Source organism: Bubalus kerabau, chromosome 1, assembly GCF_029407905.1.
Source record: "Bubalus kerabau isolate K-KA32 ecotype Philippines breed swamp buffalo chromosome 1, PCC_UOA_SB_1v2, whole genome shotgun sequence".
Taxonomy (NCBI): domain Eukaryota; kingdom Metazoa; phylum Chordata; class Mammalia; order Artiodactyla; family Bovidae; genus Bubalus; species Bubalus kerabau.
Genome location: NC_073624.1, coordinates 70,846,977 through 70,874,113, shown reverse-complemented (window position 1 = coordinate 70,874,113; position 27,137 = coordinate 70,846,977). Strand labels below are relative to the sequence as shown.

Here is a 27,137-nt window from a genome sequence, read left to right as displayed (position 1 = left end):
TTAGGTTATTTTAGCAGGAATCCTCTTGTCCTTGATGTTTCCTCTCTATAAATTTTTATCCATTGGTCCCTCAACTCTCTTCCTTGCCTGTAGATCCCCAGTTGCCTTTGTTCTTGTTGTTTTTAAAAATGTATTGATTTGGCTGCATGGCACAGGGTCTTCAATCTTTGTTGCAGCATTTGGGATCTAGCTTCCTGACCAGGGATCAAATCCAGCCCCCCTGCATTGGGAGCACAGAATCTTTGCCACTGGGCCACCTTTGTCTTTGCTGTATTTGGAGTTGAGTTCGATCTCTGTCTCCTACTGCAATATCCCTATTGCTGTAGTTCCGGATTTAAGCTCTTATCATCTGTAGGCTTCCCTGATAGATCAGTTGGTAAAGAATCTGCCTGCAATGTGGGAGAACTGGGTTCAATTCCTGGGTTGGGAAGATCCCCTGGAGAAGGGAAACAAGTGTCAGAATTTTTTCTTTAACAATGGCCAGTCTGAACAGAAAAAGGATTCTGTTAGCTAAGAAGATAAGAATGGATATGGAGAAGCAACTAAGTGCCTGTCACACTAAATGTCTCCTTATTCTAAACTCGAGTCATTTATATTTGAGGAGCAAACATGATATGAAGTTATAAATCCTTGTGAGTTTGGGACTTATATTTAACTTCCATTCTCTTGGTGATATACCAGGTAATACACTATTTACATTCAGTAAAATAAAGCCTATAAAACTTTCTACCTATGTATTTTGCAGTGAAGTTTAATTAGCTAATGGTGATAAAATGATGTGAAGAAAGTTACTGCAAGTACATAAAGCTTTGTTAGATAATGTGCGAGTAATTTCACAAAATCTGGATAACCATCAAGTAATTAAAGGCAAATGCACTGTGGAGGCAGTTATGTGACTTCCATTAGCGCTCATCAGAGGCTGACACACCCATTGAGGGAGGAGCAGATCTTATGAGGTTCTGAAATGTTGTTTGAAAAATCCTTACTCCTCTTTTAAAATCACTTTCACCATCTGCTGGTAAAAGAATTGAGATGGCTGCCTGTGAACTTAGCAATTAAATGTGCTAATACAGTAGCTGGAGAAAATGACTGTCACACCTGTTTTTAAAAAACAACAACAACAAACAAAACAAAATTCCACGACCACCCCCAAACCAAAAAAACACCATCTGGTCTTCTGTGAAAACCTAACTTCAGATTCTTAAAAAAACAAACCCAACTACATTTTCAGGTATTATTATGGATACTGAAAATGTAGTCATTTTATCCCAGTTAATTTCTCAAAAAATTGGGATTTCAAGGCAGAGAGTCATCAAACCAATATTACTGTGTGTTTTCCTTCCTCTTTTTGGATTTCAAGAAGATGGAGGAAGGGACAAAAAACAACTGTGAAAGAGTTGTTTAATTTTGCTTTGTCAGTGAACTCCTTAATCCACCTACAAAAGACAAGCATTTGTTTCTATTGAAGACATATTAGTTGTTGAAGATGAGCATGTATAAAGCTGATAAGGGAATACATAGCAAAAGAATTCTTTTTTTTTTAACAAAAGAATCTAGTGAGACAAGATGCAATAAAATGGAATATTTTGACCCTGAGAGGGGTTCCTGAAAACCTTTGGAAAGTGTAGGACAAAAGTATTAGGGAAAAAAACACAAAAACTAGTCTTCATAAATTAGTAGGCCACTAGAATCTAATTTTCTGATAATTGTTATTCATGTCTTAATATCTGCTACTAAATCTCATGCTCTCATCTTAACAGAGAAATTGTGATTGAGACTAAATTAAAATGTTTGTATATATTATTGGGCTATTTAAATTTTAAAATCTCTAAAATTACATCATTAAATTTGGGACATTAAGAGGACTTCCTGGCACCAAGAAAATTGATATAAATAAAATCACTACATGCTCTTGTTGATTCATGGTTCAATCATATCCACTGCTCCAGTGTCCAGTGTGAGAACCATGTAATGCTGTACGTTAAGCAGTCCCTTCCAGAAAAAGTCAATCCAGCTCTTGACTATGTATTAAAGTTAATTTAATACACATTTTAATTAAATTTAATCTTTCTAGAAACATCTATTGTATAAAGGTAAACATAGGGTAATACTATTATTTGGTCTAAATAATGTAGTTAACATATGTGCCCAATCAATATTAATATTTTATCTAAATTAAGCAATAAATATCAGCTAGTAAGTTCATAATCCAGTTATTGTATTACTCTAATAATATGGGTCTTTAAGACACTATTTTTTAGTAAAACTAATATTATTTCCAGGTATTGTAGTCTACTCTTAATACAAGACCCTCAAAATACCTTTTACTGGGATGATGGTGTGTGTGTGTGTGTGTGTGTGTATTTAGGGAGGGTTATATTACCCTGGTACTTGTGAGCTTCTAAGAATTATACAATGAATTAAGACTTCAAGTTAATAAATTTTTTCTCTGGTTTAATGATTTCATGTAGGTCAACAAACCCTGAAATAGGGCTTGCTCTGAGAAAAAGTTCAAGTGGAAATATCTGTGTAGTAATGTAATAGCTAGACTTTTTTTTTTGGGGGGGGGGGTCTGTTCCAGTTTCTAACATTAAAAGTTACCAAGTGTCATTTATGTACATGAGTTTCCCATTTTGCAGCAAACTGAAATTACATTTAACACTGTAGTAAGTAGCTCACCCAAAGAGAATTAAGTATGATTTGGAGGAAGTTTTAGAAAGGATGTTGATTATGTTCTCCACCCACTTTGCTCACTACAATCACAGTGTCTTTTCAGCTCAATCTACTTCATCTATATATCTCCAAGCAATATTACCAAAGGTATTTTTCTGTTGTGTATAAAATTCCCCTACCAAGGGTGCTGACAGATGAGCTGGGTCAGGAGAAGACACTGATGCCCCGAGACTGCCCTTCAGTGGTAAGGCTGGAGGAACGGGCAGCTATGGCCTCACTGGTGGCATTTGAGACACCTCACAGATGCTGGGCCCCGAGAATGTGCAATGAAATGACACATGCAGGCTGCGTGGCCTTGGGCCTCGGCAGATGTGCATTTGGAGCCCCGGGGTTCTAGCCCAGAAGCCCTTGTGACTACCCGAGGCTCTTGAGGCTGCCAGAAGGCTGCAGATTTCTGGCCCACACATGCGCAGTTCCCTCCCAATTCTGTCCTTAGGCACTTCCTCCCCTGGTAAGCATTCAGGCCACAGACAGTTCATACACCTGGACAGTCCACTGAGGCGAGGCACCTCATATTGGGGTGAAGACTGCTGGGGAGACCTTGAAGAGGATTAGTGTTTGTATGAAAGGTGGAATGATCCAGGCCCTTATAGATGAGTCTGGGAGGAAGAGTCTCTGGGAGGGGTCTCCCAGGTGTTTTTCATCCTACGAATCCCCTGTGGGCCCCTGTAATATCCTAAGGTCTGGTGAGACTGGACTCTCTTTGGGAAGATTGCTCATGGCTGCAGTACCTTCACCTGATTCACCTTTTCTGGGTTGTTTTTGCTCCTGGGCACAACCCAACCCATCCTCTCCTCTTCCTTCATCAGGACCCAAAAAGGAAAAGAGAAAAAAAAATCCTATAAGGTTAAAATAGATACACATAGGAAAAATATTGGTTGACTGTGATAAAATCTATACTATACATGAGATGCCTCTTGTTTTCTAAGCAATTAATTTGAATTTAGATTTATATATTACTGACTCCAAGGGCTACTTTGGAGAGTATTCCATTCTCCCCTTCCACTCCTCCAGAAAAAAAAGAAAAAGTAAATGTTCTCTCTGGAGTCCTGAGTGGACTTTTCAAAAACCTTCATTAGTCCCCATCAGTAGCTCTGCAGTTGCCTTAAAATTAATCCTGTAACTTCAGTGTCACCCCTACACTCTCTTCTAAACCTTTGCATGCATGCATGCTAAGTCGCTTCAGTTGTGTCCAACTCTTTGCAACCCTGTGGACTATAGCCCACCAGGCTCCTCTGTCCATGAGATTCTGCAGGCAAAAATACTGGAGTGGGTTGCCATGCCCTCCTCCAGGGCATCTTCCCAACCCACGGATCAAACCTGTGTCTCCTGCAACTCCTGCATTGCAGGTGGATTCTTTACCACTGAGCCACCAGGGAAAGTCTCTCTAAACCCTTATTTCTAAATAAATTCAGGTAAGGGTAGATCTAAGAAAGTATGTTCTATTTTAATATATTTTTTAGAAAATGTGCATACAGTGACTTGTCATCAGTGAAATACCTATATCTGTGACTGATTGTGTCATACACTGTTCTGTCCTCCATGTCCCTGTGATTCTGAAAGCACATAACTCAGACTGAGACTTGAACCCGCTCTTTTAATTGAAATAGCACACCTGTTTATGAAGCTCGGGTTTTTTATGTCTGGACTCAGAAAGAATTCAATGAGGGACAAAGTGATAGGTAAACAGTGGATTAATTTAGGGAGATACACTTTCTATAGAGAGAAAGCAGTCCCTCTCAAAAGGCGAGAATGGGCTCAGGGCACAGTGTTATCTGAAAAAGGGAGAACACCCCTAATATAAGAGGAGGTAGTTTTCAATGGGCTGGATGACTCCATAGGCCAGTGGGAGGATTATCCTAATTAATTTGGGGAAGGAACAGGGATTTCCAGGAAGTTGAATCTTCTGCCATGTTGGACCTAGTTGATTCTAACCAGTTTATGTCGCATTCTCAGCTGCAATGTCATTCTTATAAAGCTTGTGTCCTGCCCCTTTCCCTGCTGTTTCAGTACTACATTTGTTCAACTATGCCTTTGTATTTTGCTGGGTGAAGTACTTCCAGTTTAAGGAAGACATTGACACAGGTTCCCTAATAATATAGAAGTCATGAAGCTGTTATATCCTGTGTGTTGTTAACAGCATACTAATTGAAGTCACTGCTTATTAATCATACACATTTGTGAGTGTATATGTGTGGGCTAAAAATCCCACGAATATGTAGCAAATAAATTAGGATGTAAGCTAAAAGAACTGTGAATTCTTAGTAAGAGATTGGCAGTTGTTATTAATCTCAAGGTAAAGCTGAATCATAGCTGCACTTAATTTGTGCTTATTTTACAATGTAATTTTGTTGAAATTATACCTCTTTTGAATTACTGTTGCTCAACTATTTTCCTGACTTGAAAGGCGTTACTAACTTGTACCTGTTTTTCAATGGAGTAGTATCTTGCATTTAACTTATTGTTACTAATACTTGTAATTCAATTGAAATAACCACATGAAAAATAGATTAGTTAAGTGGTGGTAATACAAAGATGCCAAAGTTGGCAAGGTTGGTAATATAAAGGTGGCAAGAATACACAGAAGAACTATACAAAAAAGATCTTCATGACCCAGATAAGAGAGATGGTGTGATCACTCACCTAGAACCAGTCATCCTGGAGTTTGAAGTCAGTGGGCCTTAGGAAGCATCACTATAAGCAAAGCTAGTGGAGGTCATGGAATTCAAGCTGAGCTATTTCAAATCTTAAAAGATGATACTGTGAAAGTGCTGCACTCGATATGCCAGCAAATTTGGAAAACTCAGCAGTGACCATGGGACTGGAAAAGGTCAGTTTTCATTCCAATCCCAAAGAAAGGCAATGCCAAAGAATGCTCAAACTACCGCACAATTGCACTCATCTCACATGCTAGTAAAGTAATGCTCAAAATTCTCCAAGCCAGGCTTCAACAATACATGAACCGTGAACTTCCAGATGTTCAAGCTGGTGTTAGAAAAGGCAGAGGAACCAGAGATCAAATTGCCAGTATCTGCTGGATCATCGAAAAAGCAAGAGAGTCCAGAAAAATGTCTATTTCTGCTTTATTAACTATGTCAAAGCCATTGACTATGTAGATCACAACAATCTGTGGAAAATTCTTCAAGAGATGGGAAGACCAGACCACCTTACCTGCCTTCTGAGAAATCTGTATGCAGGTCAATAAGCAACAGTTAGAAGTGGACATGGAACAATGGACTGGTTCCAAATTGGGAAAGGAGTATGTCAAGGCTGTATATTGTCACCCTGCTTATTTAACGTGTATGCAGAGTACATCATGCAAAATGCCAGGCTGGATGAAGCACAAACTGGAATCAAGATGCTGGGAGAAATATCAATAACCTCAGATAAGCAGATGACACTACCCTAATGGCAGAAAGGGAAGAGGAACTGAAGAGCCTCCTGTTGAAAGTGAAAGAGGAGAGTGAAAAATCTGGTTTACAACTCAACATTCAGAAAACAAAGATCATGGCATCTGGTCCCATCACTTCATGCCAAATAGATGGGGAAACAATGGAAGCAGTGACGAACTTTATTTCTTGAGGCTCCAAAACCACTTCAGATGGTAACTGCAGCCATGAAATTAAAGACGCTTGTTCCTTGAAAGAAAAGCTGTGACCAACCTAGAAAGCATATTAAAAATCATGTCTCTACATTATTTTGCCAGCAAAGATCTGTCTAGTCTGAGCTATGGTTTTTCGAGTAGTCATGTATGGATGTGAGAGTTGGACTATAAAAAAAGCTGAGCGCCGAAGAATTGATGCTTTTGAATTGTGGCGCTGGAGAAGACTCTTGTGAGTGCTTCAGACAGCAAGGAGATATAACCAGTCAATCCTAAAGGAACTCAGTCCTGAATATTCATTGGAAAGAGTGATGCTGAAGCTGAAACTCCAAATACTTTGGCCACCTGATGTGAAGAACTAACTCATTGGAAAAGACCCTGATGCTAGCAAAGATTGAAGGCAGGAGGAGAAGGGGACGACAGAGGCTAAGATTGTTTGATGGCATTACCAACTCTATGGATATGAATTTGAGCAAGCTCCAGGAGTTGGTGATGAACAGGGAAGCCTGGCGTGCTGCAGTCCATGGGTTCGCAAAGAATTGGACAAGACTGAACAACTAAACTGAATTCAATACAAAGTTACAGGTCTTTTTTAAGGGGAGTGCCATTTTTTTTCTTTGAAAAGTGCAAGCATGCAATGCCTTTGCATAGTGCTTTCAGATTTGGGCAATGTTTTCTCAGGACACTGGAATAGCTAAGTCTTTACTTAATATTTCTCTAATTTCCAGAAGAGCCTTATTGCTTCATGGAGGAAATGATAAACATGAACAGGAGATTGGATGAAGAGACACTGTATAGTTTTGCTTTGGGTGAATGTTTGTGCTTTATTATTGACTCAGAATAAAATGACATACTTAAAAACTGGTCTTGGTTTTCTGGGCTACTTTGACAGATTTCTATTTTTACAAAATGTAAAGGAGGAGAAATTGTCTTAAAAAAGGTCATCTTGAGAGCAAAACCAAAAACACTTGTCTTAGGCAGATGCTTTACTATCTGAACCACCAGGGAAGTCTTTTATGGCCACATAAATAATCAAATATATTTGGAAACATTTAGTCAGGGAGTATGCCTGATTCTGAGACTTGTAAATGAATTTTCTCAAACTCGTATCTATGTCATAACTTTTCCACAGCTTCAGATATACAATTTTTTAAGGCAATGAAAAGAATCCTAAAGATTAACAAAAAACAAATTGGAAACCTGGTAGTGAATGAAACTTAGGTCCACTTATTCATGAGCAGTAAAGCCAATCTACTGACACCTAGTTGAGGAGAAGGAAAGTGCAGCGTCAGTATAAAGTGCCATACAGAGTCCAGGACAGGTAGCGACCAAAAACCCCAACTCCCCAACGAGTTTCAGGAAAGCATTTTTAAAGGTCAAATGAGGGAGGGGAGTCTCAGCATTTGTGAATCACCTAGTGCACAATTCTCTGACTGGTTGAAGGTGAGGTAACAGAGCCTTGTCATGGGGGATTAGTATTATTAGTCCTCAGGCTCCCGTAGGCCTGGGGCTGTGTGGTCATGGTCATTAAGTAGTTAATATCTGCTATTTGGTGGAGATTTTAGCATCTGTAAAACAACTCAGGAAGTGTGCATCAGATATTATTATCTAGGTAATATAGATCATGACATCTGGTCTCATCACTTCATGGTAAATAGATGGGGAAACAACGGAAACAGTGACAGACTTTATTTTCTTCAGCTCCAAAATCCTGTGGATGGTGACTGAAGCCATGAAATTAAAAGACACTTGCTTCTTGGCAGAAAACCTATGACAAACCTAGATAGTGTATTAAAAAGCAGAGATATACTTTTCCAACAAAGGTCCATGTAGTCAAAGCTGTGGTTTTTCCAGTAGTCATGTATGGATGTGAGAGTTGGATCATAAAGAAGGCTGAGCACCGAAGAATTAATGCTTTTGAACTGTGGTGTTGGAGAAGACTGTTGAGAATCCCTTGGACTGCAAGGAGATTCAACCAGTCAATCCTAAAGGAAATCAATCCTGAATATTCATTGGAAGGACTGAAGTTGAAGCTCCAATACTTTGGCCACCTGATGCAGAGAGCCAACTCTTTAGAAAAGACCCTGTTGCTGGGAAAGATTGAAGGCAGGGGGAAAAGGGGACAGCAGAGGATGAGATGGTTGGATGGCATCACCAACTTAATGGACATGAGTTTGAGCAAACTCTGGGAGATAGTGAAGGAGAGGGAAGCCTGATGTGCTACAGTCCAGAGGATATGGGGGAAGGGTCTGTCCCAGGAAGGCCCCTTCAGGTCCTGCTCAGTTAGAAAATCTTGGTGTGGATACATGAATAGGTGGATTTAAAAAGCTGCCTGCCATATCAGTAAACAAAGGATGCTGCAGACTCAATCCATTACACCTGCCCCTCCCCCCATGGCAAGCCCTAAGGGAACTCTGGATGGAGACCAAGGGGCTGCAGCCACCCCCAAGGGTGCATTCTCAGGGGCTCAGAATGGAAAGAACAGGATACTGGCCCCAGATGGCCAAATTTTTTGAAAGTGAAAGTGTTAGTTGCTCAGTGCATGGAATGCTCTAGGCACGGATACTGGAGTGGGTTGCCATTCCCTTTTCCCGGGGATCTTCCCGACCCGGGGATTGAATCCCGGTCTCCTGCATTGCAGGCTGATTCTTTTACTTTCTGAGCCACTAGGGAAGCCCGAGATAGTTAAGGAGAATATCAAAGGAATGATGTTAGTGAGCCCAGATTCTTTTATCTTCCCATACATAGAAAAGTGCTAAATTCATTAACATGAGATGTCTGGTTTTCTTTAATTAACAGTAATCTGTTGATGTTCTGACTATTTAGTCTGTTGCAAAAACACCTTCATATCCTGGGTCTTCCCTTACCTGGTCAGAGCAGTCCCTCTCGGCTGGTCTGAGAGGCTGCCTCCCAGGCTTGACCTAGAAAGTCCGCCAAATAAAAGGTAATTCTCAACTTTTATGTTGTGTATTTTTTTGTTTTTTAGTCATCCAGTGTATCATCCAATGTATTTATGTAGAAAAATTCTGTAAATAAAATGTAAGCATTGTATTTCTGAAAGCCTGTTTCCAATGAGCTTGTCTTTGTCAGTTCTTGGAGTTTTTGTGTTGATCCCAGGAAGATAAGGATTTAGGTACTGAAAATCTAGGAAAGAATATATTAATTTGAATTAATTAAAAAAATCTTGAACATAACAATAAGAGATAAAAATCTAAAACCTCAGGATGGGGCATACAAAATAATAGTAGAGAAAACTGATAAAAACCTTTCATATTTAATATTTTATTTTTATAGTCTTTTATTTCCCTGCTGAACATCTCATAGCTTCTTCATTATTACCTAATAGATAAAAATAATTATCTAATGAAAGCACTGAAATATAGATTGACATCATGGACATTTTTACCTTAAGAGAGTCTGCAGTAGAAAATGATCAGCATAGGTATCTGTCTTGATTCCATCTGCCCCCTTCCTGTCAATCATTGCCTGGATAAATGGTCACATTTGCAGAGACTTGGTACTAGTCATGTGTGTCCAAGAAAAAATCAGAAAAAATGTGGCAGTAGCAATGAGAAATACATTCTTTGGCAATTCATTTTCCTCACCACTTAGCCACCATTAACACCAGGAAGAATTCAAATTGCTACTCTGGGTTTAGCTGTCTTGGGTTATTACATTACTTAAAGTCCTTTGCATTTTTTCTCAAATGTGTATTAAGCTATATTTAACTTATTTTTTTTCTTCTTATGAGGTGAATATTACAGCTTACAGAAATCTGACTGAAGCCTTAAATGTTGACTAACAAATTTTATTAATAGGTGCAAATAGTGATTAGTTTGGCAGAGTTGTTAATCATGAATTCCAAGAATGGAGACCTGGTTGGCGGGGGGAACGTTTATTTGGAGTTTGTTAGGGCTGTAGCCCAGGAGACACAGATACAAGATGTGCTTGAATTGTGTGTTGCTGGACCACAAGAGGGAGGAGATTATAAAGCAAGACACCTGCAAGGTTATGTAAATTGTTTGTCAAGAATTAGGGTTGGAGCAGACGAGAAGTAATAGTGCTTGTTAAGAAACAAGTGGTTGGGGGGAGGGGGGCACATAGTATTTCAAGGCGGAAGCCCTGTGTGTCTCCCTTTGCCTGGCCAAGTAATAAAGCTGTCCTTTTCAACTTCACCTAAAACTCTGTCTCTGAGACTCGATTTGGGACCAGGGTGCAGAGAGACTGAGCTTTTGGTAGCAGCAGGAGCTTAGATTTCTGAAGTCCTACTAACATTACTGTGTGTGTGTTCTCAGTTGCTCAGTCGTGTCTGACTCTTTTGTGACCCCATGGACGGTAGCCCACCAGGCTCCTCTGTCCATGGAATTTTCCAGGCAAGAATACTGGAGTGGGCTATCATGCTCTCCTCCAGGGGATTTTCCTGACCCAGGGATCAAACCCACGTCTCTTGTGTCTCTTGCATTGGCAGGCAGATTTTTTACCACTGTGCCACCGCTATCACTAAGACAATAATAAATAACACTTAACATAAATCATGTTTCATCTGCTAAAATATCATAAAGTAAATTAGGACCTGGAGGAAAAACAAGACTATCAAGGAGTATCACTCCTTGTTGCAGATGTGGAAGCTCCTGCCTCCATTAAACCATTAATATCTCTTCAACTCTGGGTTCTTTCTTTGGTCTTGAATCTGGGAAAGCACAGGTCTTGTAGGCCTTCAGGGTGCAGCCCAATAATTGGCTGAGCAGCCAGAGACTGAGGAAACTCCTGTGAGTGGCAGGATGTGGGGAAATACAAGACAGGGGATGGAGAGTGGTGGGGGTGGTCCACCAGCATGTGGAGCCTGAAAGTTGTAGGTGTAAACCTGGGCTGGCCATCAGTGAACATACGGGGCCTGCTTCATCTACACCAACCTCACATTGACTTACCTTCCTAGTGCGTGCATCTGTGCTCAGTTGTGTCCAACTCCACGACCCATGGACTGCAGCCCACTAGACTCCTCTGTCATGGAATTTCCCAGGCAAGAATGCTGGAGTGGGTTGTCATTTCCTATTCCAGGGTGTCTTTCCGACCCAGGGATCGAACTCACATCTTCTGTGTCTCCTGCATTGGGAGGTGGATTCTTTACCACTGCCACCTGGGAAGTCGAGTATTCACTCCAGACCCAGCTGGTAATTGTTCTTAATCAAAGAGATGGTGAGGAGCATGCCTCTCTTCTGGTTTCTGTGATAACTAATGAGCCTACCTGATGTAGATTTCCCTATAACTGGTAATTTCCTCTTTACCCCTTCCCCAGGGGCCAAGACTGGCTCCATGTCCTGCTGGCCATTTGCAGCATATAATGGCGTGTCACTCCAGGACCTTGCTTCAGATGTGTAAGCTCCCCCATACATTAAACCATTGATTTCTCTGTTGCTGGAAAAAAAGGAAAAAGATTGGTTAGGTTTTGAAAAGTTTACATAGTTGGGAAGATTGTGGGTGGAGGAGGGCTTTGGAACTACAAGGTTGCAGCTAGCAGCTACTAGCAAATTCTGTTTTGAAAATGGCTGATAGTGTCCTCAAGTTTGATTCAATTTTAAAAAGTCAAGTTCTCAGTGATACTGGAACATGTCTGAAACCATATCCACAGGTGGCCACCTGGCTCCGTTTTGGATGCCTGAACTTTCATGAACCTTACTTCATTTTGATTTTTAAGTGATCTTAAATATGTCACCAGAAGTATGCCTTATTTGATAATTCCAGCATTTGAAACTGGGTTGGTGACTATGTAATCAGGATCCTAGGGGTGTGGCTTACTTTGAAGTAGGAGAATTGGTGAAGGACTGTTTAGAGTCACGATGGATGACAGAATTGGGACAGCAGTGACACGGCAAGGTGATGAGAAAGTGGTCCGGCCATAACTCTGGCTATGTGACCTTGAACAAGTAGCTTAAGTTTTAAGTCAGTTAACTGACTCTGGATCTCAGTTTTTCCCTTTGTAACACGAGGGGGCTATAAATGTTTGCTGGGATCCCTTTTATTTCTAGCATTCTATGAGTTGGGAGCCTGAGAGTTCTGACTACAGCAGCAGGATCAATTTGGGGAGGCAGACAGTGGAGAATACTTGCTGTTCAGGATCCATTTATCTTCAAGCTGTACAAGTGGAGGTAGCCCCCATGTCCTGTTTGAGGAAGATTTCCTTATTTTCTTTAGACAGTTTTTGACCACATATAGAGTCTAGCTTTTATTGGACGTTAAGAATACCAGGGTTTATTTTTGCCTCTGCAGTTGTAGCTTTAGCTAAATTTTGCTTGACCATCTGAAAAACAGTAATATAATCTCTTTCTTTTGTTCAGATATGTTTTTTACAGTCTTAGACTCAAAATTAAAGCCAGGCAGGTAGCACCTGATGTAACTCTATAGTTTGTGATATGACTTACCTCCCCATTGCTTCTCAGCCTTCCACAACCCAGTAGTGAAATTGAAATCAGTTATTACAAGAGACACTTAGCCTAGAGACTCCTCTACTTACTTCTAAAATAAGAAAAGCCAAACTATAAAAATGCATTTAAGCTGGAATATGTTGGCAACAAATGTTTTTTCTGTTGTAAAACCATAAATCACTCACAGGGAAATAATAAAAAATTAAGTAGCATTTTATCAGGACTTTGTAGGCTATTTTCAAATAGATATTTACTTTACATAATAGGCAGTATTTTGAGAAAAGTGAATATAATGTGTGTATTATATGTACATACATTTCATATTTTATGTTTTTATTTAACATATTTTTCATACGCCAAGTCCTTTTCCAAGCATCTTAGAAAAGTTAATCTAGTTAATGATTATTGCAGGTATGAAACTCTGTGCCAATGCACTTATTCATGAATTTACCAGCTAATTTTTTCCATGAAATATTTTAAATTTTAACTTATCTTCACCTCCTAGCTTTCCTGAGTATATTCTACTATATAGTACAGGTACACAATATAAATTATAAGTATAAACTATCAGAATAAATATTAAGAGGAAAGGAGGCATTATAAATATCGACACAGTTACATATTACTTTCAAGATTTCCTGTAGCACCAGATTCTGTTCAGTGGATATCCTTCCCTCAGGTAAGCCTAAAGGGGTGGGTGTATCATTTGGGTCATCTTTCAAAGGGTGCCAAAGGCGGCATTATTGACAGTCCTTCCAGAAGCCAGGAATGAAACTGTGACACAATTTTAGCTTGGTGTATTGATTTCCTGACTTATTTTGAAATTCATAGTATATCCTTCAGTGTCATGTGGAGAAAGAAGAAAAGGAAAAAGTATGCTTCCTTTGTAACACAACTTCACTTTTCTCTTGCCTTCAGCACCCTTCATCCCCTTTCCCTCTGTAGTTTTGTTTTCCAGACAAAGTTGCCAAGGCTTTCCCCTGTGGTTCTGACCTTTCTCTCCTCTTTCCGATGGCTCATTTAATTTTCATCTCACAACCAATGGTCAGTTGTCTAATTGTAGCCACCATATTTATGCATACCTGTGCACATTTATTGCAGACATGGGCATCCACTTTTTGTTTATTCATAGTTTTCAGTCTAAATGGTGTTCTAAGTGGGAATAGTCCAAATTGCTGATATTTTTCTTTTTAAAATATTAGACTTCTTCTATTTTAACCATTAAAAAAAAACTTTCTAGAATGATTGGTTGCCTATAAAAAAAAACCCCACAAAATTTAACTGCTTGGTAAGATCATTTTTTTAAATTATAGTTGATTTATAATGTTGTGTTAGTTCCTGCTGTACAGCAAAGTGCATCAGTTATGCACACACATATATCCACTCTCTAGATTTTATTCCCATATAGGTCATTACAGCGGAGAAGGCGATGGCACCCCACTCCAGTACTCTTGCCTGGAAAATCCCAGGGACGGAGGAGCCTGGTAGGCTGCAGTCCATGGGGTCGCTAAGAGTCGGACACGACTAAGCGACTTCACTTTCTCTTTCACTTTCATGCATTGGAGAAGGAAATGGCAACCCACTCCAGTGTTCTTGCCTTGAGAATCTCAGGGACGGGAGAGCCTGTTGGGCTGCCGTCTCTGGGGTCGCACAGAGTCGGACATGACTGAAGCGACTTAGCAGCAGCAACAGCAGGTCATTACAGAGTACTGAATAGAGTTCCTCGTACTATCCAGTAGGTTCTAGTTTGTTATCTATTCTATATATAGCAGTGTATATATATCAGTCCCAATCCCCCAATTTATCCCTCCTTTCCTCCTTTCCTCACTGGTAACCACAAGTTTGCTTTCTATATCTGTGACTCACTTCTGCTTTATAAATAGGTTCATTTGTACAATTTCTTTAGGTTCCATATATAAGCAATATCATATTTTGTCTTTGTCTGACTTCACTTAGTATGACAATCTCTAGGTCCATCCATATCACTACAAATGACATTGTTTTGTTCTTTTTTATGGCTAAATAATATTCTATCATATATATGTATCACGTCTTCTTTATCCGTTCCTCCATGGATGGACATTTCAGTTGCTTTCATGTCTTGGCTATTGCAAATAGTGCTACAGTGAACACTGGGATGCCTGTATCCTTTCAAATTATGGTTTTCTGTGGATATATGCCCATGAGTGGGATTGCTGGATCATATGGTAACTCTACTTTTAGTTTTTTAAGGAATCTCCATAATATTCTCCCTAGTGGCTATACCAATTTTTTCATTTTAATTAGTCCTTCAAGTGATTGGATGAAGGCAACCCATGTTAGCAAGGACAATCTGCTTTACTCAGTCTACTGTTTCAAATGTGTTTATTGTTATTGTTTAGTTGCTAAGTTGTGTCTGACTCTTTTGCCACCCAACGGACTGTAGCCCACCAAGCTCCTCTGTCCGTGGGATTTCCCAGGCAAGAATACTAGAATGGGTTTCAGTTTCCTTTCCCAGGGGATTTTTCTGATGCAGGGATCGAAACTGGGTCTCCTGTGACCCAGTCAAGTTGATGTAAAATTAACCATCACAAGTGATAAGCAGTAAATGATAGTAAGACAGAGAGGAACTACTTAAATAGGATAATTAGGCTTGGGTGGGGAGATGATGATTAAAGTAAGACAGAATGTTGAGTAGGACTCAGCAATCGGGAGAGATACTTACTGACCTCTGCTCCCCTCCTGTATGGGTTTAATAGGAATGTGGGCTCTAGAGCTAAGATGTCACAGCTATTGTATTTGCATAAAAATATATATACAGTTTTACTAAGAATTACAATGTAAACATCCAAAAACTACCAGCCACGACAATAAATGGGTCATTTACAACACTCTTGAGCTCCCCATGATTACAATAAATTCTCTCCCCAGGGAGAGACCAGCATCCTGCCATTTGTGAAAATCATTTGCTTGCTTTTTATAATTTTTAAAATTTACAGACGCATCATGAAATGATATAACTTGTTCTGCCAAGTTTTGTGCTTTATATGAATCAAACCATTCTGAATATATTAATCAATCCTTAAAGTGACCTTCCCTGTCTCTGATTGTCTTATTTGCCTTATTTCCGAGGTCTTCTGGGGTGTCACACTGTTGCCCCCATATATTTCTGTGGACAAAATTTCCTCTAGTCGATTTCTCCAGCTTTCAGATTTGTAAATGTTTGTATTAGAAGTCCTTTGCATAAGGTTATGCTTCCTTCAGATCTCAAATATAAGGGACTGCCTAAACTTTTAATCTTGGCTTTGATGCTTATTAGCTGTGTGCCTGTGCGCTCAGTTGATAAGTTGTGTCTGACTCTTTGTGACCCCATGGACTGTAGCCCACCAGGCTCCTCTGTCCATGGGATTTCCCAGGCAAGCTTACTGGAGTGGGTTGCTATTTCCTCTTCCAAGGGATTTTCCCAACCCAGGGCTTGAACCCACATCTTCTGCATCTCTTGCATTGGCCTGTGAATTCTTTATCACTGAGCCACCTGGGAAGCCCTATTAGCTGTGTAATCTTGTGTAAGTTTCTTATCCTCTGCTCTGTGTAATGGGGATAATAATGCTATGGACTTGTGAAGATAGAAAATAATACATGTAAGGTGTTTACTGCCATGTCTGTTGAATACCACTCAATGACTCTTAGCGTTTACTATAACAATGAGGGGTTTTGTGAAGATTAAATTTGAAACTGTTGCTGCTAATATGTAATAGTACTCTGTCATTCTTGGTATCATTTCTCTGTTTTTTTTCCTTTTAGGTTGTGTGGCTGCTTACCAGATATTTGTGATTTCTATGTCATGAAACTTTCCTGGTGGCTCAGACGGCAAAGCGTCTACCTACAATGCAGGAAACCCAGGGTCAATCCCTGGGTTGGGAAGATCCTCTGGAGAATGAAATGGCGACCCACTCCAGTACTCTTGCCTGGAAAATCCCATGGACAGAGGAGCGTGGTAGGCTACAGTCCATGGGGTCACAAAGAGTTGGACATGACTGAGCGACTTCACTTTCACTTTTCATGTCATGAAAAGTATAATGCACTAATGCTATCATCTCTATACCAAGGAGACTGGGAAAATCTTGACTTAACAGGGATCAGAAAATTCATCCTCGCAGAGCATATATTGCTGGTTAAATTTTTGAAGACAGTGAGTGAGAGTGTTAGTTGCTCTGTTGTGTCCGACTCTTTGCAACCCCACAGACTAGCTCACCAGGATCCTCTGTCCATAGACTTCTACAGGAAAAATACTGGAGTGTGTTGCCATTCCCTTCTCCAGGGGACCTTCTCAACCCAGGGATAGAACATGGATCTCCTGCACTGCAGGAGGATTTCTGTAGAATGGGTGAAAATTGGCTCAGTGAACCGAGGTGGGGTTTTCTATGAACACAATGGTAATTGGACATGCAAATTTTTAGAAAAGAAACATTACCTGTTCCTTTGAACATCATTGTTTTTCAGTTGCTGTAGAGAAGCTCGTGATGAAAGAGGTGACCAAGTTCTTAATTTTGGCAAGACCTACTTTTGTTTACAACATTGAATCTATTAAACCAATACTGTCTAATATGTGAGCCAACATGTTATTAAAATTTTTCTAGTAGCCACATAAAAAAATAAAATAGCTGAAGTTAATTAAAAAATACTTTGTATACCATGTCTAGACTATTATTTTAATATATAATCAATATAAGAATTATTAATAATCTATTTTGAGGTTTTGTGAATAGTAGTCTTAGAAATTTGGTTACAGTCAACAGTTGTAGTATTATCAATTCAAATTATAAATTTTCATGAAAAGCACTTGATTTGTATTTCAGTTTTGTAAAATTACAGTTAAAAATAGATTCACATACACATGCTGTTCAAAACAAACATAAATGTTTTTAAAGAACTGAATGAGGTTTATGTTTTAAAACTAAACTTAAAGTTGTCTGTGTGTTCGTTGGTCAGTTGTGTCTGATTCTTTGTGACCCCATGGACTGGAGCTCACCAGGCTCCTCTGTCCTTGGAATTCTCCAGGCAAGAATACTGGAGTGGGTTGCCATTTACTTCTCTAGGAGATTTTCCCAACCCAGGGATCAAACCCTGGTCTCCCGCATTGCAGGCAGATTCTTTACTGTAAGTTAATTAAAATTTAAAGTTAAAAATTGACTTTTCAGGTGGCGCTAGTTGTAAAGAACCTACCTGCCAATGCAGAAGATGTAAGAGACACAGGTCCCATCCCTGGGTCAGGGAAGATTCCCTGGAAGAGGGCATGGCAATCCGCTCTAGTATTCTTGCCTGGAGAATCCCATGGACAGAGGAGCATGGCAGGCTACGGTCCATAGCATCTTATAGAGTTGGCCATAACAGAAGCAACTTAGCACACACAATTAAAAATTTAGTTCCTAACTCACATGAGTCATATTTCAAGTATTCAATAGTCATGAATAGCTAGTGTTTCCTATGTGGAACAATCTGGCATCAAACTATATTCATCTGAAATAAATTAATACAATTTTCCCTAATGTAACTAAATGATAAACTCACAACTATAGTATTTTATCAGCTTCATGAAGTAGTTTATAGATTTGACCTGTTTTTTCACACATCTCTTTTTTTGAAGTTACCATTATAGCCACCATTTATTTAGGTGGATCAATTTGTCTATACGGAAGGATCAATTCTCAGTCCTCTTACTTGACCTCTTACTTGACTAGGGCTCAGTTGGTAAAGAATCCACCTGCAATGCAGGAGACCCTGGTTTGATTCCTAGGTCAGGACGATCTGCTGGAGAAGGGTACTTTCACTGCCCCTTCCAGTATTCTTGAGCTTCCCTTGTGGCTCAGCTGGTAAAGAACCTGTCGGCATGTGGGAGACCCAGACTTGATCCCTGGGTTGGGAAGATCTCCTGAAGAAAGGAAAGGCTACCCACTCCAGTATTCTGGCCTGGAAAATTCCACAGACTGTATAGTTCCTGGGGTCGCAAAGAGTCGAACCTGACTGAGCAACTTTCACTTTCACTTTACTTGACCTCAGAGCAGTATGTGTGTGATGCAGTGATCATCTTCTTCTCCTGGATGTACTTGCCTGGGACTCATGCCATCATACCTTCCTAGTCTTGCTCTGATCCCACTGGCTGGTCCTTCTCAGTTTTCTATGGTGCTTCCTTTTTCACTCTAAATGTTGAAGGACTTTGGGTCTCAGTCTTGGACCTCTTTAAATCACTTATTGATGATTTAAATCACTTATTTGATGATCCTGTCCAGTATCATAACCTTAAATATCAATATGTTGATGACTCCTAAGTTTGAATCTTTAACCTAGACTTTCTCCTGAATTCCAAACCCATATATCTACTCTACTGCCTACTTTCATATCTGATTACACATCTCCAGTATACAGTTGGCTCTTGAATAACATGAGTTTGACATACACAGTTCCACTTGTGCACAGATATTTTTTTCACTAAATACATACTACAGTACTATAGGATCAAATATTGATTGAATCCATGTGCAGAACCATAGACACAGAGGACCTACTTTTCTGAGTGTGTGGAGGGTTGGAACCCCCAACACCCATTGCTCAAGAGTCATCTGTAAGTTATCTAAAACTGATTTCCCACCAAACAAGCTCTGCCTGTCTTCCCTATCTTAATGGTTAATGGTAACTATCCTTCTAGTTCTTCTGAGTAAGGTCCATGGAGTCATTCTCTTTCTCTTACACCCACTAACAAATACATCAGTTAGTCCTGTTGGCTTTACTTTAAAAAATATATCCAAAATCTAACCTCTTCTCACCAATTTTTTTCTGCTACTATCCTGGTGTAAGCCACCATCATTCTTATCTGGATAACAACAACAAGCTCCTGTTGCACTCCCTATATTTGCACTCTTAACCCGTTCAATCTATTCTCAAGCCAGAATCCATAACATGACATTGTGCAAAACATCAATGACATCCCATATCTGACTAAAAGCCAAAGTTCTGGTTATGGCCTCACACTGCCACTTGCCTTCTGACCCTTTTCCACCCCCACTTTGGGCTTTTTAAAGAAAAAAAAGTTTTACTAGAATTTAGTTGCTTTACAATGTTATGTTATTTTCTGCTGTACAGCAAAGTGAATCGGTCATTCATGAACATATATCCCCTCTTTTTTGGATTTCCTTCCTATTTGGGTCACCACAGAGCATTAAGTAGAGTTTTCTGTGCTATACAATAGGTTCTCATTAGTTATCTATTTTATACATAGTAGAGTGTTTATGTCAATCGCAATCTTCCAATTCATCTCACCCCCTGTACCCCCTTGGTATCCATATGTTTGTTCTCTACTTCTGTGTCTCTATTTCTGCTTAGCAAATTGATCCATCTGTACCATTTTTTTCTGGATTCCACATGTATGCATTAATAGGGCTTTTTGAACTCTGGCCTTGTGCAAGAATTTGAGACAGCTCCTGTCTCAAGGTCTTTGCACTTACTGTTCCTTTGGCCTTCTCCTCTTCCTCCATTCTGTACAACTCATTTGTTCACCTCCGGGGACCTTTATTCGATCGTCACCCTTTCAAAGAGGCCTTCTTTTACAAGCAGTCCCATTGCTACCTTGTATGTGTCAACGAAGTGGTGCCCTCCCTGGAAGCATGGCTCTGTGGTTTGCAAAGGGACAAGGAGACCGGCTGCTGGGCTACTGCATTGAAAGTTACCTGTGATACTTGGTAATCTGTGTAATTGTCCTCTCTTGTGCAAGCTATCTGGAAAGCTCCCCACAGTTTTCTGCAAAGAAGACTCTCTCTACCTCTAGGTGGTTTTTGACTTCCCTTGCCTGCTCAGCTGGGCACTCTTGTGCAGCTCAAGATGCAGAGGGTCATGCTGAGGCCCTGCTGACCACTCCTCCCACCACATGTCTCCCTATCTCCCTCCTCACTTTATTTTTTTCTACAGTTTTACCTGCCATCTAGGAAATGCACATGTCGGGCCACTTGTTCAAAAGTATTCAGAATTTCAAGGCGACACCAGCACAATGTTAGACCAAGCACAGGTCCTTCTGATCTCAGACCCTTGTGTTTTTGAAGTTGGCACCGCGGTCATGTAAGAGACTAAAGAGTGCACTTGTGTATTCAGCCTATTGTTTGTTCTTAGCATACTCAAATATAACCTCAACTGGGGTCTGGGCTTTTTTTCTGTTCTGTTTCTCTGTTATATCTGCAGCCGCTGGAACCTATTCTTTGACAGATAAAGGGATGTGCTAAGCACGACGTATAGGTTTTAAATATATTGTCAATAAAGCTGATTTTACACATGGGAAAGGTGAAGAAGATTGAACACTGTTCAGTGTATTGTCACATGTGTGGAAAGTGGGGGCTGGGAAACTGTTCTATTTAGAAAGGGAGGCTCAGTGCAATTTAGGAACTTCCCCAGGAGTGAACATTTCAGTGCAGAGTATTGCTCTTTTTCTCTGAGTGCTACTTCAGCAAACAGCTTATTTTTGGCTCTTCTGCTATGAGTGGGTAAAGAGAACAGTCCCACCAGGAGAGCTAAGTAACTAATGAATTTCACAGTTTCTCTCTTTTCAGTTGAAAATTCCCTTGATAATAACATTAAGTACTTGTATGTAGCTCATAAATTATCCCATTTGCTCCACAAAAATTCTCTGAAATAGACAGAAATTGTGCTTTTTCCTACTTTATAGATGTGAAATTTGAAATCCAAGTTGGCCAAGATTATGCAGTTTAGTGAGGAGTAGGGCTGTCAGACACCAAGTTTTTAAAGTCTCGGTTTCTCTTTGGGTTTTGTTCATGTTATTCATTGCAAAAAATGATGTTTTAAAACTTGTGGCAGGTTTCTTTGATCAATGGTTACAATTTTTCTATTTCAAGGTAATGAATATACTGAAGAATGTCATATTCTTTTTGTTAAAGCTGTGGTGTTTGTGAAACCTGTGTAAATCTCATGCTGAAACTATGTATATATCAGGAATTAGTTTCTGATTATATTTCATGGAGTTTAAAATTGGTGTGATGTAGCACATTGATACTTAATAAGGTGTTTATAAATTGATAAATAGCTCAATGAATTATTTCATTGATTCAAGTATTAAATGGAAGTTTAGTGTGGTGGCTTTTGGTGAATTAGAACATGATAAAGTTTCCTGGAGGACTATGATATAGGCAGTTGCTTATGATGAGTTTCTATCAATTGAGAAACAGATTGTATTTCTGGAAAAGGTAGGTTAAAGTATTGCTTATCATTTTGGTGCTTGAGTTTCTTGGCATTCACTATTGAATAATTATTTTTGGATAATATTGTCAGAAACCAGACATTTTAAAAATAAAGCACACTCTCATAAAATTAACATTTTTTTCAAAGTTGACTCATTGGAAAAGACTCTGATGCTGGGAGGGATTGGGGGCAGGAGGAGAAGGGGACGACAGAGGATGAGATGGCTGGATGGCATCACTGACTCGTTGGACGTGAGTCTGGGTGAACTCTGGGAGTTGGTGATGGACAGGGAGGCCTGGCGTGCTGCGATTCATGGGGTCGCAAAGAGTCGGACACGACTGAGCGACTGAACTGAACTGAACTGAAGGAATATTAGCAAAACTTAGCACTTTGCATATGCAGTTCTATTTTTCATCCTGATTCAAGTGATGGTGCTATATAGTCAGTAATTAGTTTTTTCATATATGTATTCATAACAGGCTTAGTTGATGTTTATGAATTCAGCCAGGTGGACTCATTTTTCATAAATCTTACCTGATCTGAGGCAAATCGATGTTCTTCATTTTATAAATACATTTCCCAATGAGTGAAAGTGTGGAAGGAGAGTCACACAGTAAGTGTGGTAAGGAAGTGATTATTTAAGGAAATTTTTTCAAGAAGTGGTGAGTCTTTGTAAAATCAATATATTTCATTTATTTAGATTTTGGACTAGCTTTTTTTTTCCTTCCTGAATAAGCCATTGAATTCACTATGTGCTAAATGTCAAGAGTGACCACATTGAAAGTTCTGTCTAGAGAAACTCTCACTCAACTCGGATATCTGTAGCACAGCTTCTGAGATATAGAAAAGTATCTTTGTAAAGTGTCACAAATATTATAGAATGAAGATGTGTCTGGATGAATTGAAGACAGTTTCTCTCTGCTTTGAGGCAGGGTTTTCTCAGGCAATGGAGCATCTCGTTGGTATATATTTGGTGGTTCCAGGAGTTATCATATATCTCATCTGAGTTGAGCTGGGCATGATAAAGAAGTATAGGAAAGGGGTTCTTCATCATTATCATGGTAATTTTGTTCCTTTCTGAGGTGCTAAATGTGATTCTAGTTGATGTTTGGACTCACCATTAATTCCTAACAGAACAGTTACTTACGTCCTGTACTTTAAATTTATTTTTAATTGAAGGATAATTGCTTTACAATATTGTGTTGGTTTCTGCTGTACATTGCCATGACTCAGCCTCAGGTATACGTAGGTCCCCTCCCACCTCTTCCTACCCATCTAGGTTGTTACAGAGCCCCGGTTTGAGTTCCCTGCAAATTCCCATTAGCGATCTATTTTACATATGGTAGTGTATATGCTTCCATGCTACTCTCTCCATTCATCCCGCCCTCTCCTTCCTCCCCCTGACCATGTCCATAAGTCTGGTCTTTATGTCTTTGTCTCTATTGCTGCCCTCCAAATAGGTTCATCAATGCCATCTTTCTAGGTTCCATATATATGCATTAGTATAGTGTCATCCGTGGTGGTGAGGGTTAGGGTTTACTCATCAATTTGGAGTCCCTGAGCTCTTTTGAGTAAGACCTTGGGTTCCTCTAGGCCACATGTTGAGGACTTCATGATTAGATTTGAGGTTCTGGTCTTCTCTCTCTGATGGATATAGTACTGCTTAATAAGTACAATATTATTAGTATAATATATTAATTATATATTAATAGTATAATTTTATACTATTAAAATTATAATTAAAATTATACTATTAATATATAAATTAATATAATAGTATACTATAATCTTAATTATATCATGATATTACTTTACCATTTTCTGGTTAAGGGAGTCTGTGGAACAGTATTTATCTGACTGTCTTGAGCTCTGCAATGGGAGTATTTATGGTAGTGAAGATATATGGATTTACTTGGGCCCCAAGGATCTCTTTTACTTTTAGGTCTTGAGATATGTTCCATATACTAGGGAAAACTATTGTATTTAGAATACATGAACAAGATGAGCATTGGGAACTTTTTATCTGTGTGATCTTGGAGAAGTTACTTAAGCTTCTTCAAGTCAAATTAGATGCCAATTTGGCAGACCCCGGAGTCCAATCAAGGGATGAAATCTCTACCTATCCAGCTTTCTCCTTACTGTTTTGCACCACTCCATAGTGATAATTTTCAGTGAAATAACATCCATATTGTAAGGCTTTTATGAGATTTAGGAATACTATGTGCATATGTTAGAACTTCCCTGGTGGCTCAGTGGTAAAGAATCCACCTGCTAATACAAGAAATGCAGGTTCTATCCCTGGGTCGAGAAGATCCCCTGGAGAAGGGAATGGCAACCCACTCCAGTATTCTTGCCTGGGAAATCCCATGGACAGAGGACCTAGCAGGATACAGTCCATGGAGTTTCAAAAGAGTCAGACACGACTTAGTGACTAAGCAACAACAATGTGCATGTGTTAGCACTGCACCTAGTCTAGCAAGTGTTCAGTTAAAGGTCATTATTATTGTTCTTACTATATCTGCTACTATGACAATAGCTGCTGTTTTGAACAGTTTTAGTTAAGGAGGTGATGTATTTTTAAACCCCTGGGTTCAAGTTCTGCACCTTTATTGTTTTATTTAAAACTTTATTGTTTTATTTAATCATGACAAACTAATGAAGTAGTTATCACCTACCCATTTACATAAATGTAGAAACTATAGCTCAGAGCAATTAAGAATGTATTTGTTAAGAATCTTTATGAGATTGAACTGGGACTTGGATTCAGTCTGTCTGGTCCTAAATTCCATGTTCCTTCCTTGCTGCCTTGAAGCATCTGAGATAAATCTAGAAATGAAACAAATGTGGGTTAGCACACAAAGATTCCTTCCTACATCAGCACAAGTATCTCTTTTACCTTGACCTCCAGAGCCCTTTTTCACTATGTGGAAGTTTGGGGAACTTGATTTTAAGCTCAGCTGGGTAAACCTAATTTCTATCTATTTCTGTGTCTACCTGGAACCCTGCTTAGCTTTCATAGTTCCTTAGCCCCCAGAGACAGCAGCTTGTAGCTTAGGGAAGCCTACCTCTAGTATTTAATTTGATGGCTCTGTGATGCAGCAAAAAGTGTACCATGCAGAATAATTTCCAGTGGATTTTCATAAAATATGTAACCATCAACTCTCTGCCAGGGAGAAGAAGGATATGAGAAGGTTAATGGAATCTTCACCTTTGGCACTTGGGTGCCAAAAATCTAGAGTCTTATAGAAAAAAAAAGTTTGATGGGCTATTCTAGGGCATTAAAAGACTTGAGAGTGTGTGTGGTATCTTTCGTCTCCTTGCTGGACCATCATCTGATTTTTCCCTTTCACCTCTGTAGCTAATTTTCCCAGCCTCGGAAAGTATTATTACTATTCTCATTAAAGAGTTACCACCTTAAAGTTTCTTTTCAAAAGTTGTACACAAGTAGAAAAGAAAATAATATTTAATCATATGTATGTTAATTCCTTTTTTTGTTGTCAAGAGCCACATGAAAAGATGTTTAGCATCACTAATTATTATGAAATGAGAATTTCATAATTATTTCAAATTATTAGAAATGAGAATCAAAACTACCATGAGATATCACCTCACTCCAACCAGAACGGCTATCATCAAAAAATCCACAAACAATAAATGCTGGAGAGGGTGTGGAGAGAAGGGAACCCTCCTACACTGTTGGTGGGAAATGTAAATTGGTACAGCCACTATGGAGAACAGTATGGAGGTTTCTTAAATAACTAAAAGTAGAGCTACCATATGACCCTGCAATCCCACTCCTGGGCATATATCTGTAGAAAAACATGATCTGAAAGGATACATGCACCCCAATGTTCATTGCAGCACTGTTTGCAATAGCTAAGCCACCTAAATGTCCAACAACAGAGGAATGGATAAAGAAAGTGTGGTACATATATACAAAGGAATATTACTCAGCCATTAAAAAGAATGAATTAATGCTTTGCAGCAACATGGATGGACCAAGAGGGTGTCATACTGAGTGAAGTAAGTCAGACAGAGAAAGGGAAATAGTGTATGACATCCCTTATACTTGGAATCTAAAAAGAAATGATACAAATGAACTTACAAAATAGAAAGAGACTCACAGACTTAGAGAACAAACTTATGGTTGCTGGAGGGAAGGGATAGTTAGGGATTTGGAGATGGAACTGTATACACACTGCTATATTTAAAATGGATAACCACATGTATACCTGTGGCGGATTCATTTTGATATTTGGCAAAACTAATAGAATTATGTAAAGTTTAAAAATAAAATAAAAAAAAAGAATAAAAGGAAAAAAAAAATAAAATGGATAACCAACAAGGACATTCAATACAGCACATAGAACTCTGCTCAATGTTATTTGGCAACTTGGATGGGAGGGGTGATTAGGGGAGAATGGATATATGTATATGTATAGCTGAGTTCCTTCACTGTTCACTTGAAGCTATCACAAGATTGTTAATTGGCATTACTCCAATACAAAACAAAAAGTTCAAAAGAAAGAGCCCTATCACTGATGGAATTGGTGATATAGGAGCAAAACTTGCCACTCCAAATGTCTCTGTGGCATGCAGATTATTTTGTGCTAGGAAAAAAAAAAAATCAAGACTCAGGAAGAAAGACTGAGAAAGAAACTTTGACCTTCCTCCTAACTGCCTAAAAGAATCTAGACAGGAAGTGTGTTCCCTGGAATGGAGCTATCACCAGAGATATCTGCAAAGAATGTGGGCCGACAGTGGTGCGGAAAACTCTGACAGGGTACATGCACTCTGTGTCTCGTTTTCTCTACAGTTCAGTTCAGTTCAGTTCAGTCGCTCAGTCGTGTCAGACTCTTTGAGACCCCATGAATCGCAGCACGCCAGGCCTCCCTGTCCATCACCAACTCCCGGAGTTCACTCAGACTCACGTCCATCGAGTTGGTGATGCCATCCAGCCATCTCATCCTCTGTCGTCCCCTTTGCATGAGGTGGCCAAAGTACTGGAGTTTCAGCTTTAGCATCATTCCCTCCAAAGAAATCCCAGGGCTGATCTCCTTCAGGATGGACTGGTTGGATCTCCTTGCAGTCCAAGGGACTCTCAAGAGTCTTCTCCAACACCACAGTTCAAAAGCATCAATTCTTTGGCGCTCAGCCTTCTT

At 39.4% G+C, this 27,137-nt stretch overlaps 1 protein-coding gene across 11 annotated transcripts in view; it reads left to right on the top strand.

Moving 5' to 3' along the window:
- The window catches only part of TAFA2 (TAFA chemokine like family member 2), a 582,804-nt gene that overhangs the window by 304,602 nt on the left and 251,065 nt on the right, over positions 1–27,137 (top strand). The window contains exon 1 of one of the 11 annotated variants that reach the window (XM_055579214.1): positions 11,685–11,709. The exons of the other annotated variants lie outside the window; for them this stretch is intronic. The gene's annotated coding sequence lies outside the window, so the exon portion shown is untranslated. Of the gene's footprint in view, positions 1–11,684; positions 11,710–27,137 lie in introns of those variants that run through there. 11 annotated transcript variants of the gene reach the window in all.